This window comes from Anguilla rostrata, chromosome 12 (genome assembly GCF_018555375.3).
Source record: "Anguilla rostrata isolate EN2019 chromosome 12, ASM1855537v3, whole genome shotgun sequence".
In the NCBI taxonomy this organism is placed as follows: domain Eukaryota; kingdom Metazoa; phylum Chordata; class Actinopteri; order Anguilliformes; family Anguillidae; genus Anguilla; species Anguilla rostrata.
Genome location: NC_057944.1, coordinates 23382552 through 23398474, shown reverse-complemented (window position 1 = coordinate 23398474; position 15923 = coordinate 23382552). Strand labels below are relative to the sequence as shown.

The 15923-nt window shown below is 41.5% G+C and overlaps 1 long non-coding RNA gene across 3 annotated transcripts in view; it reads right to left on the bottom strand.

The window, feature by feature from the left end:
* LOC135236598 (uncharacterized) overlaps positions 1-15923 on the bottom strand; it is a 29252-nt gene that overhangs the window by 926 nt on the left and 12403 nt on the right. For 2 of the 3 annotated variants that reach the window (XR_010324623.1, XR_010324625.1), the window contains exon 2: positions 7249-7376. This is a non-coding gene — a long non-coding RNA (uncharacterized LOC135236598). Of the gene's footprint in view, positions 1-7248; positions 7377-11848; positions 11953-12988; positions 13048-15923 lie in introns of all 3 variants that reach the window. The other variant, XR_010324624.1, reaches the window with a different exon arrangement.

Here is a 15923-nt window from a genome sequence, read left to right as displayed (position 1 = left end):
CTCTTATCTCCAGCAACATTCAGTGAAGTGCTTCTCTGACATGTGAACAAGTTGCTGATAGCAACACTTTCCCTCCACTCCATGTCTTCAAGTGCCATTGATTGAAAGAGCTGAGCAGAGCAGCCATACAAAATGGAGAAAAGGCCCAAGCTTTCCGATAGAAGTCAGCCCTCTGCACTGCGCCCCGGTATCCTCTGTCACCCCTCTCCACTGTGCCCCTGTTTCAGGTCCACAGGCTCTACCATCCTCTGGTCTCTCTGCATGCTTCGCAATGACTAATGGCTGGATTAAAAATAGAGCGTCCGCTGATTCTTTAAGCAAAAGAATAAGACCAAAACACAGGAGGTGAGGGGAACCAGGTTCTGTGGCGCCTGCTCTGATTTCATTCAAATTGACAAATAGTCCTCCCCTTTCCTCACATATTCATATTAAGGATCATAATACAACCAGAGAAAATGGGTCATGAGGTCATCTTCTCAATATATATCCTTGTTCACATTTCATTATATGCATATCTTGCCAAAGTAAATAGAAGCATAAACTTGCTCAAGGCTGGATGCTTCAGCCTTATGAAATATTAATTGTGCTCTCAGAGAAAAATTTGGAATGAAATAAAACAGTCAAAAAGTTAGTAAATAAAAGCATGAAATAAGAACAAAGCTCTTGCTGGACAATAGACAATAGTACGCTTGCACAGGAACCTAATGCAATTCTGTAAGACGATGCGTCTTTTTAATCACAACACGAGTGGCAGAGGACGGATGGGTGGGAAATGTCTACCATCCCAGTGAGAAACAAGCAAAGAGACAAGGGGAGGAGGAGAGGAGAGGAACAGCAGCTGTTATAGATATGCAGCTGAATAAATCAAACACTAAATAAAGGAAGCAGTGCATTAGCCCAGGAGCTTGAGAAATAGCCTCTGCCTAACAGCAAGCAACCAGGGGTGTGGAGAGAGAGAGAGAGAGAGAGAGAGAGAGAGAGAGAGAGAGAGAGAGGTTTTCAAAGCAACAAATTCTACATTAAATTAGTCCATCATCTGAGATTGGTTCTGTAAAATAGGAAAACATTTTTTTTTCTATGACATTAGACTTCCTTTATACTTTTATGAGAGGCAATTGGAAAATTCTGTTGCTGTCAGAAGGGGATGTTGATGAAACAGTGGCCTTCTTTCCATTGATTTGAACCAATAAATGTGTTTTGTAATGGAGTTAAACATTGCTTCAAACAGGTCAGTAACTGACAGGCCATTGTACTATATTGTACTCATGAAACCTCATTTTCCCATGACTAGGTAATATCATTTTTATGAATAGATGTGAAACAGTGTCCTGATTCACTGAAATCATTAAATATCTTTATGCCATATATTACAAATTGCATTATTGTAGGTATACTGGCTAAATTCCCAATCTGGTTTACTCAATTAATACGTCAATTAATCACCCTACCAGTTCAGCTGAGTTAAACAGGAAAGTGGCTTTTTTTCTCAACTTTTCTGGTAACTTTGGGAAGTTCACCGTTGTCCTCCTTACTGTCATCACTCAAAATACAAACATCATCTTCAAACAAAGCATGGTAATGTGGTACAATTTATGTTACCTGAGCAAATTCATACTTGTGAAAAATGGACTTTGAGCATTGTATGTAAAATACATAGCTATATGACAAACTCCAAACCCCAGGAATGCCTGCTGAAGCCTACAGTACCTAATGGCACCAGAAACACAGCTTGCTTTTGTGCACAGCACATTTGAGTTGTATATGATCATATTTTGTGCAGCAGAGGCACGAGGGTTGGTAATTATGTAGTCGTTGCAACATTCACATTTGCATCCATCGTCGTTTACATTTTCTTGGGGAATTAAGTCTCTACTATGTGCCTGTGCGGATCAATGTCAGCTCTCAGTATGTATGCGCAATCTGAAATTTGCATAATGTTGATGGTCATGATGCTTTGATGTCGTTCAACATTCGGCGCGTGTGAAACGACGAACAATGCGCTCTGAATACTTCCAGAAAGGACTCCTTAAACAGCAAGTCAGAACCTCGCAGGAAAATAGGGCCGATCCTCCTGTTTTTCCTACAGATTGTACATTTATTCTGTGGATGATGAACGACGCATGAATAATTCAGAGGGCTGTAAAGAGACCTGAGGAGACAGCACTCAAAGGGGCCTGGTGTCCCCACTGCCTGAGGACAGACACCCTTCTGAAGGTAACAGCCAGGTTTACAGTAATGCGCAGGGGCAGCTGTGACTGACTGGAGCCGCTCCACGAACCCACGCCGCTCAAATTCACGCCCGCACGCGGCCGCCCCTCATACATGCAGATGAGCTCAGATCACACTGCTGCAAGCGCCGTGGAACACAGAGGCCAACCTGCTGTCTGGCTTTCACCATTAAAGCAGCACTGTTCAAGATCTCTGTTCTCCTGTCTGAAATGAAGCATACTCAAATATTATAAGGCTATATAATAGCCAGATGAGTCAGATGTCTGAAAGGCCATTGCCAATGACTCACTCCCTGCTCTGTGTATGAACCCCTGGATGCTGTTTGACATATTTCATCATCTGTTATACCACAGTACAATGGCTTGCCAAATAGCCCACAAGGGGGTGCCATCTAACTCATAGTTCTGTTTAAATGTCCAACGACCTGCTTTAGTTTTATTTTGGGAAGTACAAACATACTTCATGGATACATTTTTGTTCCAAAACTGTGGTAAGACATGATGCACCTAAAGCCTCTGATTGTCAAAAGCCTGTAAAATTGCTGATGGTGCGCTATAGCAATGACGACTGGTAAAAAGAACTTCACTAATATGTGTACGGATGAACGAATACAAGAGGCTGTGAAAAATACCATGTCCCTCCTTCTTGTATTAAGAACCATGCTTTATCCTGGTCTCTCTCAGGTTTCCCTGGTTTCCATTGTTTTCACCAGATTAATTCTCATAAATCTGTTGACCAAATGTAAATGATACTGCAAAGTAGCTAATAATAGCCAAACAACAAAGTAAATGTTCCTTTAATGTTGGACTTTTTTTTTTTTGTTTCCCGACAAGACATCAGCTGCAACGTATTTTTCACCATTACATATACTTACAGTGTTGACAGTTGACAATTAAGGGTACAAGTAATCTGCATGCTAAATGAGGGTGTGTACTGTATGTTGTTCTTTATGATTCAACCTAAAAATGAAAATGTAGCCTATATGATTTGGTCTATTCGTGGTAATGCAGCAATAATGTCGTACTTGTTACTATACATGTATGCATTCATCTGTATTCAAGTTGAATACTGCGAACAAAGTAGGTTAATTGGTTTCACCTTAAAAACGTTTTGATACTATTTTAAATCTCAGTGCTGACTGCCTGCTTGTGTAGATAGTCTGCAAAATATCAATCGATCATTCTCTATTTTTACACATTGCCATTTAGAAAAGCATGTTGCCACACAACAGCTCACAATGGACATTTTTCAGTGGAATAAAAGAACTCCATTTTGCAAAAAATGGAAAATTGCGCAACAGCTGCTTGAAAGGCAATCAAGCTGCCCGGCTGGAAAATGGGACGTAGAAAAGAATAGCTCAATAAACAAACGGGAAATTTTTGGGGCAGTGGCAGCCAGCTATAAGCTTTGTTACAAGAAGGATTCTTAAGAAAGCAATGGAAATTGAGTTTATTCATGGACTTGATGGGGGAAAATGTGCTACAACATATTCAATAGACTGTGGCTTTACAAAACGTGCAGATTTTGATGCCCATCATATCATTACCATGCATGCTCATGAATAGGCTGGCAAAATTTGCACATGAATGCACCGATGTATTTTCAGGCTTTATGGAATGATTTTCAATATGCAGTTTCTGTTGCACTAGCAACCTGCAATTCTGGTCTAGGTATAGTGTTTGCCCATTCTCTTACTGCCAATTATTCCAGACGTACAGTGCCAAGGTCTATTGTGAAGCAGGCAGAGGACAGTGATACCATGGTGAGATGGTAGAGATGGAGCAGATATAGGGAACCCTGTGTTGCTAGGCTCCCAAGGTCAGTCATGTGCCTCTGGCCCTGCTCAGGATCTCCTCTCAGCCTCACTGGGCTGCCTTTGATGACCACGGAAGGCTCTGGCTCTTCATCCCTGGTCTGATGGTCACAATAATAAACATATGGCTGCATCTGTCACCTCTTAGTTTCCTTTCAGGTTGCAGGAGGAGAGCTGGGATGGATGCTCTCCATGGTCCTGAACCTCTACGTGCAGCCAAACAGAGCAGTCTGGCAGGGACACATGCTGATATGTCACACTTCTCTCTGGAGTCTGCAGACTTTTGAAGGCGATTGGTTGATTAAATGTCTCTTATATGCCATCTGGGGTATTTCCTCTGCTTTTCAGGTGGTAGGCAGACAAGGTGGAACACTGCCTGGAGGCTCCCTGCCTTATGTTCCTTATATATTTATTTTACTCTCACTTTCTTTTTTTCATTCCACCACCTCTTCACTTCCTCTTTCTCTCACTAGCTGAATGTTTGTGTGAAGTCAATTGGTTTCACCATCTTGGGCATGCTGCATCTTTTCTGTTTGCGGGGGTACGTCAGCTTTGAGCATTCATGCCAAGCTAGATCTGCGTATATACAATCATATGCAATGGAGTTTCATCAGACACCTCCTGATAGTGTGATACACGTCCCTTCAATAGTCACATGTTTAGCCTTGCTGTGAAATACGCTTGAGAAAAACTGTTAGCAACTCTGTGTTGATGAAACTGGAGAATTAAAAGCTGATCTGTCCACTGGCATGGCATTTAATGCTTTGTTAGCTATTGTGGATCCACAGGGGAATTTTTGGACAAAAACTCAGCAGCAGGCATTTTTACTTTGGACACACAGGAGGCAAGCATGTCAAATCTATTTATGTTGACTGTTGTTTGTGGAACCAGTTGTTTTCAACTATTATTTTGTGTCCCGTAATGGATTCTAGACAAAATGCCTGAGGAAGTGCAAGTGTGTCACAGCAGCAGCGCTTAAAGTTTAACAGAGTGTCTGATATCCAACAGGACTGGAGTATCGGACATAATGTACTGTGCAGCTGAATGACTGACCCTCCGCACCATAAGTAGATGTGTGCCATCTGTCCAGTGTAGGGCCATAATCGTCACTGCCCACTAGAAGCCATACTGAGCCACACTGTTTCCCCTCCACCCTCCGGGCCTCTTGCCTCCTGTATTTTTGAGACACACACACGCATGCACGCACACAAATACACATGCACATGCATGAATGTGTGTGCACACACATACACACATGCATACATGCACGCTTGCATACACACACACACACACACACAGACACACACATGCACATGCACACACACAAGCAGGCACGCACGCATGAACGCATACACGCACGCACACACGCACACACACAATCACAAACCGGATTCTCTCCACACAGCTGGATGTACACATGGTATCGTCTGGCCGGTTGAGAAGAGCTCAAAGCCACCATGCTCCTTGGTATGCCTCTGGAACAGTGTACCCCAGGGCTACATCCTTTTTTCATTACCTGCTAGTTGCCAGTAAGAGTGGAAGTCATTAAATTGCATTCATACAGAGACCACAAGCCTTATAAATTCAGTACATTATCTCTAAAATGAGACTGAGGGATACAGCATTCTTTTAACTCAGCAGGTATCATTTTATAGTGAAGTTTTTTGGGGGTTTTTCCCCCCCCAAATATGCACTTTCCGGTCATGAACCCACAGCAGCACTCAAAGTAGTGCTTTCAGTTTGCATAATGACAAAGACTTTGGATCATGTTGCTTCAAGCTAAGGCATTGTGTTAATTGCTTAATGCGTCTGATTGTGTTAGATTGCTGGTTTGCCGAGAAGACCCAATTTAAATCCACTCTAGTGTCTTGCGCAATTTCTCTAATTCTGAAACCAAATTGCACAGCCGGATATTTGTGAAAACAAAGAAGGCCAAGTTCATCTTGCTCAAACATTCCGCTTGGGTAACACTGTTGCATGTCCAAGTGGCAGGCCTTGTGGGGTGTGGGCCTATCAGAATGGTTTGTGTGTTTGTGCATGCGTGATGCTTTTCATACTAAAGCCCCAGGAGTGGGTCCTCCAAGTTTTATTGACTCCAGTGTTGACTTCAACAGACCTGAACACTGGCTGACAACCCAACTCAGTGCTTGGTTTACTCCTGTTGAACTGACATTACTCAGGAAATTGGTTGCTGCAATCAGCTTTATTTGGGCTAGAAGCAAGACTCCATCTCAAAGGTTCGCTTTCATGCAATCTACTCTTACAACAGGTGGAAATTAGTAGCAAATTGAGAGCAAACATTAAAGCCTCAACCTCCACACCTCCACAGTTGCACGAGTAGAATATTGACATGGCTATTTAAGGAATCATTTTTTGCTACTTTACAGTGGACTAGGTTTGACAGCTCTGATAAAAACAATGCAGCAAGTGACAAAGCCTGAATAATGAACTATGAAAGAGAGCCATGACCAAGGAAAGTATGATTCATGCAATTCATTTTGAGGCAAAAAGAGTATTTTAAAAATTATAGAGAGTTTAAAAGGTCATCTTGTCCTCTTCAGAAGAATGTCATATTAATGGTGTTTGAGTAAGTATTAAATGTGTTCAGATCTGTCCACCTTCCAAATTTATCAAGAGACCGAAAAAAAAAATCAACTTGACAAAAAATGTTCCATTACTTATATTTGCTTAAAAAAGTGGATAACATGAGCTACTTTATTCATATGCACAGCAATATTTTCTAAAGCAACTCAGTGTCACTGAGTGTCAGTCAAGGGCACATCATCTAACATTTAACCTTTAAAACATTTAATCATATTTCATGCCAGGCAACTATCCAACACAGCTCATATAGCTTCTTTTTAAAGGTGGTAGTCATAAATGGCTTATTGTATGAGGTATAGAGAATGAATTATTAATGACAGAGCATGTTAGGTCTATCATTCTGTCTACTTTATATTTGTGTCAGATACCACTCTGAACTTTCTACAGCACTAAATTCCTCTGTCTTCCTGGGTTTTCAGTTGCCAGTTACCTTGCTGTGAGATGGGGAGATACATTTTGGAGCTCATATCTGCTTCCCTCTGTTCTCTCTTCTCCTCTTTCATCACCCATTATACAGTGACCCAGGAAGAGGTTGACTGACATAGGACAGTGACCTGACTACATGCCCCCCCTACCACCATCCCCAGCCCCAGAACACTCACACATTTTCCTGTACCCGACCATGTGCCGGATCGAACGAGAAGGCACGACCGCCCCTTTGCGGTTCCCTTCACCTTCCTCCTCCTCTTGCTCTCCTTCCTCCACCACAGCTGCTCCAGGGAGATAAGGGCTATAAAGGACAGAAAAACGCACATTGAGCACGTCGCCATTTCTAGCTCAATTTAGCAGTCACGTGAGCCACGGCCACACAGATGAGAAGCCCCCCAGCCCCCCCAGGTGGGTGAGGGGCGATTTCCTTCCCTCACTACCCAACCCTGCTGGCCAGAAAACAGAAATCTTACTGAACTTTAAGGCCAGAAACATACCCTACGTAACCATGTGAACCACTAAGAGCTACGCAAAGTCGATTTCATACGTAGTTGCGTTCTAAAATGTGTCACCTGAAATTCATAACACTAGCTGCAGTTTCATGCGTCGTAGCGAGGGGCATTATTGCAGGTAACAACAGGATAAAGGCATGTTCCATTTGTTCTTTCTTCCATTCAGTCTTCTGCAACTGTCCTGGATCGTCCCCTTGAGGACTCAGTTTTATGACCTCCACACGGATATGAGAACACTTCCTGAGTATGAGCAACCGAGCCATGTGTTTATGCTGTGTCTGCCTGGCATTGTCATTTGCAGTTGCGTACCTGCGTAGGGCATGTTTTCGGCCTTACTCTGCAGCCACTCAGCAGCCTCCATTCAGACAGTGGCAGCATACTATCCCTCTGTTTTTTTCAGCAGTTATTGAAAATGGCTTGACTCAGATGAAGTCTGAGTGTGAATGGGAGAACTATTTGTTATTACTAGCAGTGTGACACTCTGCTATGTTGTGGAGAGGGAGTGAAAATGGAAAAACAGAAAAAATGTGCTCCCTCATGTTTGTACTCACTAACAGGATGTGAAGCCATAATAGATTGTGTAGTAATGGGGAGACATCTACAAGGTCTTGTCTTATTCTGAATTTCTCCAGTGAGTTATTCTGCTTTGCCAGTGTCTGCCACCACTTAGTGTCAGATACTAAATATCCCAGCTGCTTTGGATTAGCCAGTCTGCATGGACTACATGAGAAAACAGTAAGAATGTACTAAATACATACAATCCCATTTTCATTCTGAGCACTATGCATTCCTGCTGCTGTCATCCCCATTCTGTATCCAGACTGAGCAGGGCAGCTGCAGCTGCCTCCATACAGCTGTTCCCTGTCCCTAGTATGATCTCTTATTCCCTCAGTGCTGTCTACCATTGCAGCAAAGCACCTGTTCAGCACATTTTGGGCTAGTTGCAGGCATGTGCAATCGCAAAGGACGAAGAAGAGTCCCTAAAATACCTACAGTTTGCTCAAAATTGCCATACAGATAGAAAAAAAACACAAGGAAATGGTGGCTCTTTGGACGGAGGGAGGTGATTGACAGGCCTTGCTGTCCCGTGAGCGTTTTGTGGAAGGTCGCTGCAGCATTGCTTAGGGCTGCCTTTTGGGCAAGGCTGTTAGTTAATTTCATCAGCCGTGGCGTACTCGCGCAATGCAGCAGGGACAGGAAGAGCACGCAGTTAAATATGGATGCTGCTGACCCAATGCAACACCCCATCAGCTGCTGGCCCTGATAAGCTCCGGATGTGTATGGCCTGTTTTGGAGTCATTTGCATCTCCTCCAGCCCAGAGACCCAGAGCTGGCAATTCTGAGGGAGGAAAAGCTTCCATCTGTGTGAATCCGAGCCTCAGAGGCTCAGATGAACACGCCAATCGGCACGGCCTTATTTTTTGACGAATGACCCGTGCCAAATATGTTCCTTTGTATTTCTCTCCCTTTATATTTTGCTCACACTGGAGATTGCTAATTAAATGACACACACATTTCACAGGCTCACAGGCCTTTAGCTTCCCTAGTGGTAGCACTGTTGCTCATCCCCCCCCCTGCATAACGACGAGTGGTGTGTCTTTCTTTTTGAATCAAGCTTTTAATTTTTGTATTTGGAATAGGTTTGTGAGCAGTCGAGTGTTTGGGTGGATGATCGTCTGGCTCACACGTGTGCTGTATGGAAGAGAAGCCAGAGGAGGGGGAACACATGGTTGGTTTTGAGATGGGGGGCGACAAGCCATAGGTAGGGAGCCAGAGGTAGAGAGGAAGGCTAATGTGTAGCAATTTATAGCAATTTCAATATCTTTTAGGTTGTGAAACTATTAATTTATCTAAGTTTCATGATTTTATTCTGCTGTGCTGTTTTTGTCTTTCAGAATTTTTCAGAGAGGAGTTCGCCTGAAAAAGAAACCATTAAACACTCCAACTCCCAGCTAGCACTGCGATACAGAGAGTCTGCACTGTCACTACCAGTCAGGCAAACATATACACATGGCTGTGTGTTTTGTGGAAATAAAAAGGAAAACAAAGAGTTCTCTGTAATGCACATTAATAAACAACATTATTTTATCTTTTGTCCCTGGATGCTAATACAGAACTCTTTGAGACTATGAATCTTTGCTCAAGTGAATTTATTTGTAGTAAAAAATATAAAATACATTTTTATATTACCTTTCTCATACCCTAGGTTGCTTCACACTGTATAGTAATACACATACATACATGTATATACAAAGAGAAATAAATATGGAAAAAGAACATATATATATATATGTATATATATATGTATATATATATATGCAGACACACACATATACATACATGCATAACAGTAAATGCAATTAAAACAATAGGAGCAGTAGAGTAAAGCTAGAGGAAGGGAGAGGCTGTAGTGTGAGCTGAGTAGAATAGAATGGAAAGGTGTGCTCTTAACTGAGATCTAAATGAGGAAATGGAAGCCACAGGAGTGTTGAGCGAGGGCATTCCAAAGTTTGGGGGCCATGGTACTGAAAGATATGCCACCCATACTGGACAGTCTGGTCTTAGGGACCACAAGTAGACCAATGCCAGAGGACCTAGAGGTATGAGTGGGAGTGTAGACAAAGAGCAATTCCAAGTAGTAAGAGGGGGCAAGGGCATGAAGAGCTCTTAATGCGCTGGTGAACAGTTTGTAATATATGTGTGATGTGCTAGGGAGCCAATGTCATTGACAGAGAATGTGGGTTATCCAATAAACCGTCCATGAACTTGTGAAAAGCACAAGCTACATAGGATGCTGAAAACACCAGCAATCTGAAGAGCAACTCCAATAAGTTAAAGCTACCTTTGTTGATTCAAAGCATTGAGATGCTGCAATAAATGGCCCCAAAAGTGGTTGGTTATGCTATTTATAAAAAGCCTGTTGCATCATCACCTCAATGCCAATGAGCTAAACACTAAGTAAATAAATAATTCATATTAGTTTGCCTATAATTTACCGTCAACTTGATGACTTAATTTTTAAAATTAATATTAGTAAAAAAATTTACCAAGCAGGAAATTGTGATGGCAGAGGGAGGGAGTAGCCAGAAGCAGTAGGAGCACTGAAATAAGAGAAATCTCTATTTTTTACCGGATTTTGTATTAATTAATTTCCACATTTGAGCAATAGTTCAGCATTATTTGTAGCTTAAATATGGCTTTTTTTACATTTTAAAATACGCTTTGTTTTAGAATAAACAACATTTGAGAACTGAGACAAATTTATCTTTTTGGGTTTTAAAAAACTATTTTAAAAATTGAAATAGAAAATTGGGATTCTCTTTAAACCAAATCAATATCATATTGCAATTGGAAAATGATGATTGCTCAGCACTACTGAGGAGGAAGCTTCAGAAGAAAGGGAGATCATTGACACCAGAATAAGCTAATCATGGCAGTTTTCCAGTGCACATCACTGCTGAAGCTTTGGTAAAAATTGCAAATAGCAAACTCAATCAGAATTTATTCTCTTAAACACCGTTTTACAACGTCCATTATCAAGCACTCACAATCCCATTATGATTCAGAAAGATAGAGTTTGAAGAAAATAGCCTGCTTTTAAGAGCAAAATCAATGCATATCACAGAGTATACCAAAACAAGCCTGGCCCTGTTATTCTCTGAACAAACTTTGTGTTCTGTGTTAAAAACTAAATTATAATTATCAATGGCAGTTTCAGAGCCTTGCGGAGACTTTACTTCTGAGAAATCATAGCATGAAGATGAACTGACTGAATCGGCACTGCCACAACAGAACGAGTCATTCTGGGTATCCAGTGGACCAATGCACAGAACATTCGTTCCCCTTGCATTCGTAATTGAAGGCTGTTTATTTATTGTGTATTATTTGTTTACCTGTGGGAGACAGACTCTGACCCTCAGTCTTTCTGCAATGCCTGTGTCCTTGAGCCATGAAGACTGTGAATGATTGTGTTGTACCTGTCTCTCTGTGGAATTGCCATATAGGTAAGGTCGCTAATAAAGCTGGGAATTCAGTGTCCTCCCTCTCTCTCTCTCTGTATGTGTCTCTGTGTATGTGTCTGTGTGTGTGTGGTACGAGAGAGAGAATAAGAGAAGCTGTGGGAAGGTGATTGAAAGAGATTGTGAGAATGTGTCTGTTTTGATGCTATTGGTGAATTGTCAACAGGACACAGCAATAAGCTACAATTATGCAGCTGTGTTTTCTAAATAACAGCCTGGAGCCCAAATTAAAGAGGTTCTACCTGTTTGTGTCAGCTCAGGAGTATCTGTTGATTCAGAGGATTTGTGGGCCCAGTTTCAATCGTGACACAGGCCAGGGAGCCAAGGTTACTAGATGCACATTTCCCTGTTTTGCAGAAAGGAGACAAGAAGTTTTCCATCACAACTCAGCTTACAGGCCTTTTTACACTGGGAAACCAAGGACATCCACATCCCTCACATTCATAAGCAAGATGAATGTGTTGGAATAAATACGGTCATTTAAGCCTTTCTCTCAAAGGCACAGTAATATAACATTACTCATGACCGTGTTATACAGACACTACTGTATGCAATTATTTGGCCCATACAGATGGGTGACAAATTAAAGGAAAAACTTGAATAAATTTAGATGCTTCCATACAGGTGTACTGCATGATATAATTAAGCCGTTAACATCCTGTAATGCACAGTGGAATGAATAAAAATTTGGAGCAGGCCCAGTTGGATCAAGATGACAAGAGGAAAAGATCTAAGTGAATTTGAAATAGGGTTCATTATTGGGGCATGAATGGCAGGAGCATCAGTCACAAAGACTGCTCAACTGGCTAGTGTTTCAATAGGAACAGTGACTATGGTGACATCTGCATTTAGATCTATGGGAAAGACATCGGTAAATATGGCCGGACATATATTCAATGACCTTGATGCTTGCGCATTAGTGCGAAAAACAGAAGAGCAACTCTTCCTCAAGTGGCAGAGAATGTCAATGCAGTATGTGATCAGACTGTGTCTGCAAGAACAGCCCATCGACAATTGCATATAGGCATATTATAGTAGGGTTGCAGTGCATAAACCCCTCATTACAAAGATGAATGCACATTTGAGTTCAGTTGTGCAAAAACCATAGGCACTAGTCTACAGAGATGTGGAAAAAGTGACATGGTCAGATAACTCCTTTACCATATTCTCAACAAGTGGGTGAGTGCATGCGTGTTGTTCACCAAGACAACGGTACAGGCCTGAAAGCTTGACCCCTAAAGTGAGGAGGTCCGCTGGCTCTGTTATGCTGCAGGGGGAATTTTCCAGACATGGTTTGGGTCCACTTGTCCCCTTAGAAGGAAGAGTCACTGCAAAGTCACCTTTATTCTATGATGAAACATTTCTATCCTGATGGGAATTACCTCTTCCAGGGACCCTCTTCCAGGATGACAATGCCCCCATCCACAGGCACGAGGGGTCACTGAATGGTTTGATGAGAATGAAAATGATGTCAATCATATGCTGTGGCCTTCGCAGTCACCAGATCTCAGCCCAGTTGAACACCTATGGGAGATTTTGGACTGATGTGTGAGACAGTGCTCTCCACTACCATCATCATCAAAACAACAAATGAGGGAATATCTTTTGGAAGAATGGTGTTCCATTCCTCCAGTAGAGTTCCAGAGACTGGAATTTATGCTAAGGTGTACTGAAGCCGTTCTGGTGGCTTGTGGTGGCCCAACACCATACTAAGACACTTTATGTTGGTTTTTCCTTTAATTTGTCACCTGTCTGTATGTGATTCTCTAAGGTTTGGATTGGGTCACATGATACAAATACAACACCCAGGAAGAGTGTAAAACAGCACGGCAGCACCGATTGTCTGTGTGGGCCTATTTTCCTGGTGTTTGGGTGGTCCTGGGGTTACCAGTATATGATCGGCATGGCGAGCAGACTTCTGTCTCAGTGTAGCAAAATGTTGCCATGACAAAAGCCAAACCAGAATGAAATAACTTTTTTTTTAAACTGCCTGGAGGATTGGTTTGAATTAAATGGCTTTTTGATTCAGGTGAGACTGATCTCTTCAGGCCCCAGTGTGTTTACATAGAGAGTGAAGGCTTCACATATCATCTGGATTTATTTATTGGCACAACTCAAGTCATGTTCATTGTTTAAATGCAACCTTCTGGCTGAGTTCTGCCCTAACCCCTCTCCTGTTAAGAAAATAAATCAACATGTCCACAATTTCCTCTGAGAGGAAAATTAAACAAAACAACTTGTAGAGAGAAAAGTATTTTGCAGACATATCCTCCTAAAACCCGACAATTAATTTCTGTCCCCTGTATAGTACAAGTAATAAGTAATAAGTATAAGATCCCTGGTGGATAACAGAAAAAGCTTCAGTATCTCCATTTAAAATGCAATATTTCTTGTTCTCTCCTAAGCTGCCCTAATTGCTGTATGGATCAACAATAGCATTTTGAGTTAAAATTTTGAAAACCACGGAAGAGCAAATGGGAATGAAAATGAAGTACCCACCTCGAGGCAAAATAGTGGCCTCTAATCTGGTAAGCAGCCCTTCAGCTTCTTGGACTAGGGCAGGGATTTAACAGCTGCCTTAGATAATACACATAGCCTTATTAACTTTCAGGAACTCCTTCAAAACTTAAATTAATTGAGCTCTTGCTTTTTAATGCTTCTTCATCTCTAACATGTTAACCTTTAGACCATCTAAAGACCATACTACTCCCTAAAATATACTTGCCTATAGTTCAACCTGCAAGGAAACATCTTATTCTTACTGTATGTTATCAATGCAATGCATATCTAGCATTAGATAGGGATCAAACTGATTGGTAGTCTGTCTGGAACAATATTTTTGAGGCATCAAAGAACCTGAACCGTAAACTCATTCACTTTAAGTTTTACCATTGGTCACACAGTATATCTTATGGGCTCCAGTCCAAGATGTATTGTCCATACAATAGTGGCTGGTTTGTCTCAGAAAGCTTACAGTATGTTCGAGCTTTTCCCTGCGAGAATAAAAAAAGACAAAGATTCTACATTGGCAACCTGAAGGGAGACTACTGAACTGTACTGTATTTGAAAATTCTATATAAAGTTGATTTGAAAGACATATTAGACGATTCAGTAAAATATGTTTTAAATGTTCTCCTCTGGAGAAACAGTTACCGTGAGTCTGCTAGCGCACAGTAGATAAGACTCATGAGTACATGGTGTTGCATAGTAATCACAGTAATCAACTGCAACAGAAATGTTTTCCTCGTGTAGGTATTTATGCACGAGTGACTCAGAAAAGTGCTCTTCATTTGTTGTCACTGTCACTAAGACATCAATCAGGAATGTGTTTCAAACAGATATCTGGAGAAATGTTACACAGCAGGGTATTTCAATGTGATTTCATTAGTAAACTTGGGCAGAATTTATCTAGAAATATGAACAGTAACATTCAGCCTTTAACAAAAGTGGTGAATGCATGTTCCGGTTTTTCCTCTCTCTGGAATACCCTGTGTGCTCGCTGATAATTTGGTGGAGATTTCACATCACAATCGAGTGCATATAGCAGCTCCCAGTTATGATTTTATTGTTTGTCCTGTTGCTTTATTTTACAGTTGAGTGCGTCAGTCATGGAGGCACCATTTGATGCCAGTGGGAGGTGAAACAAATAGATTCAAGGGCATTATAAAAAACCAAATAGACGACCAAGACAGGAAAATGGCAGCTGTGCGTAAAGAAAGGCATTAGATGTGTGAACAACACGTTGGCCGGCTGCTGCCTGGAAGATCTCTGATATCAGTCGGAAACAGATGGGTTCACTGGATCCAAGGGGGTTGAGGGCAGTGGGGCATTACTCTCTCTGCCCCCCCCCCCCCATCCTCAATGTGTGTATGCCTGTCTGAGTGAAGCTGGCTATTTATTTCTCCTTCTCCACACAACTCCACTTCCGGTATCCAAAGAGTGGGATCAATTAGAATGAGCCTGAAAGGATTTAAAATTAAGATTTACACATGGAGAAATATTTAGCTTGCAGTCTACTGTTTAGGATATGAAACTAATGCTCCTAGATATGTGACACTGCAATATACTAAATGTACAAGACTGTAGCTAATGATTTTGGGTCAAGTATTTGATATTTAGACCAGTCATCTCAAACCTCATAGCCATAGTAATAAATGCCTTTTCTAGGTTAAATGTGGAATAACATGCAGGATGAACGTCAGGAAAAAGACTAAAATATAAATATTTTTATACTGCATTTAGCCACACCATGTTCAACCCGAGATTGCTTTATGCGTGTATACATGTGAAAAGATATTTGAGCATGTGTCTTCATGT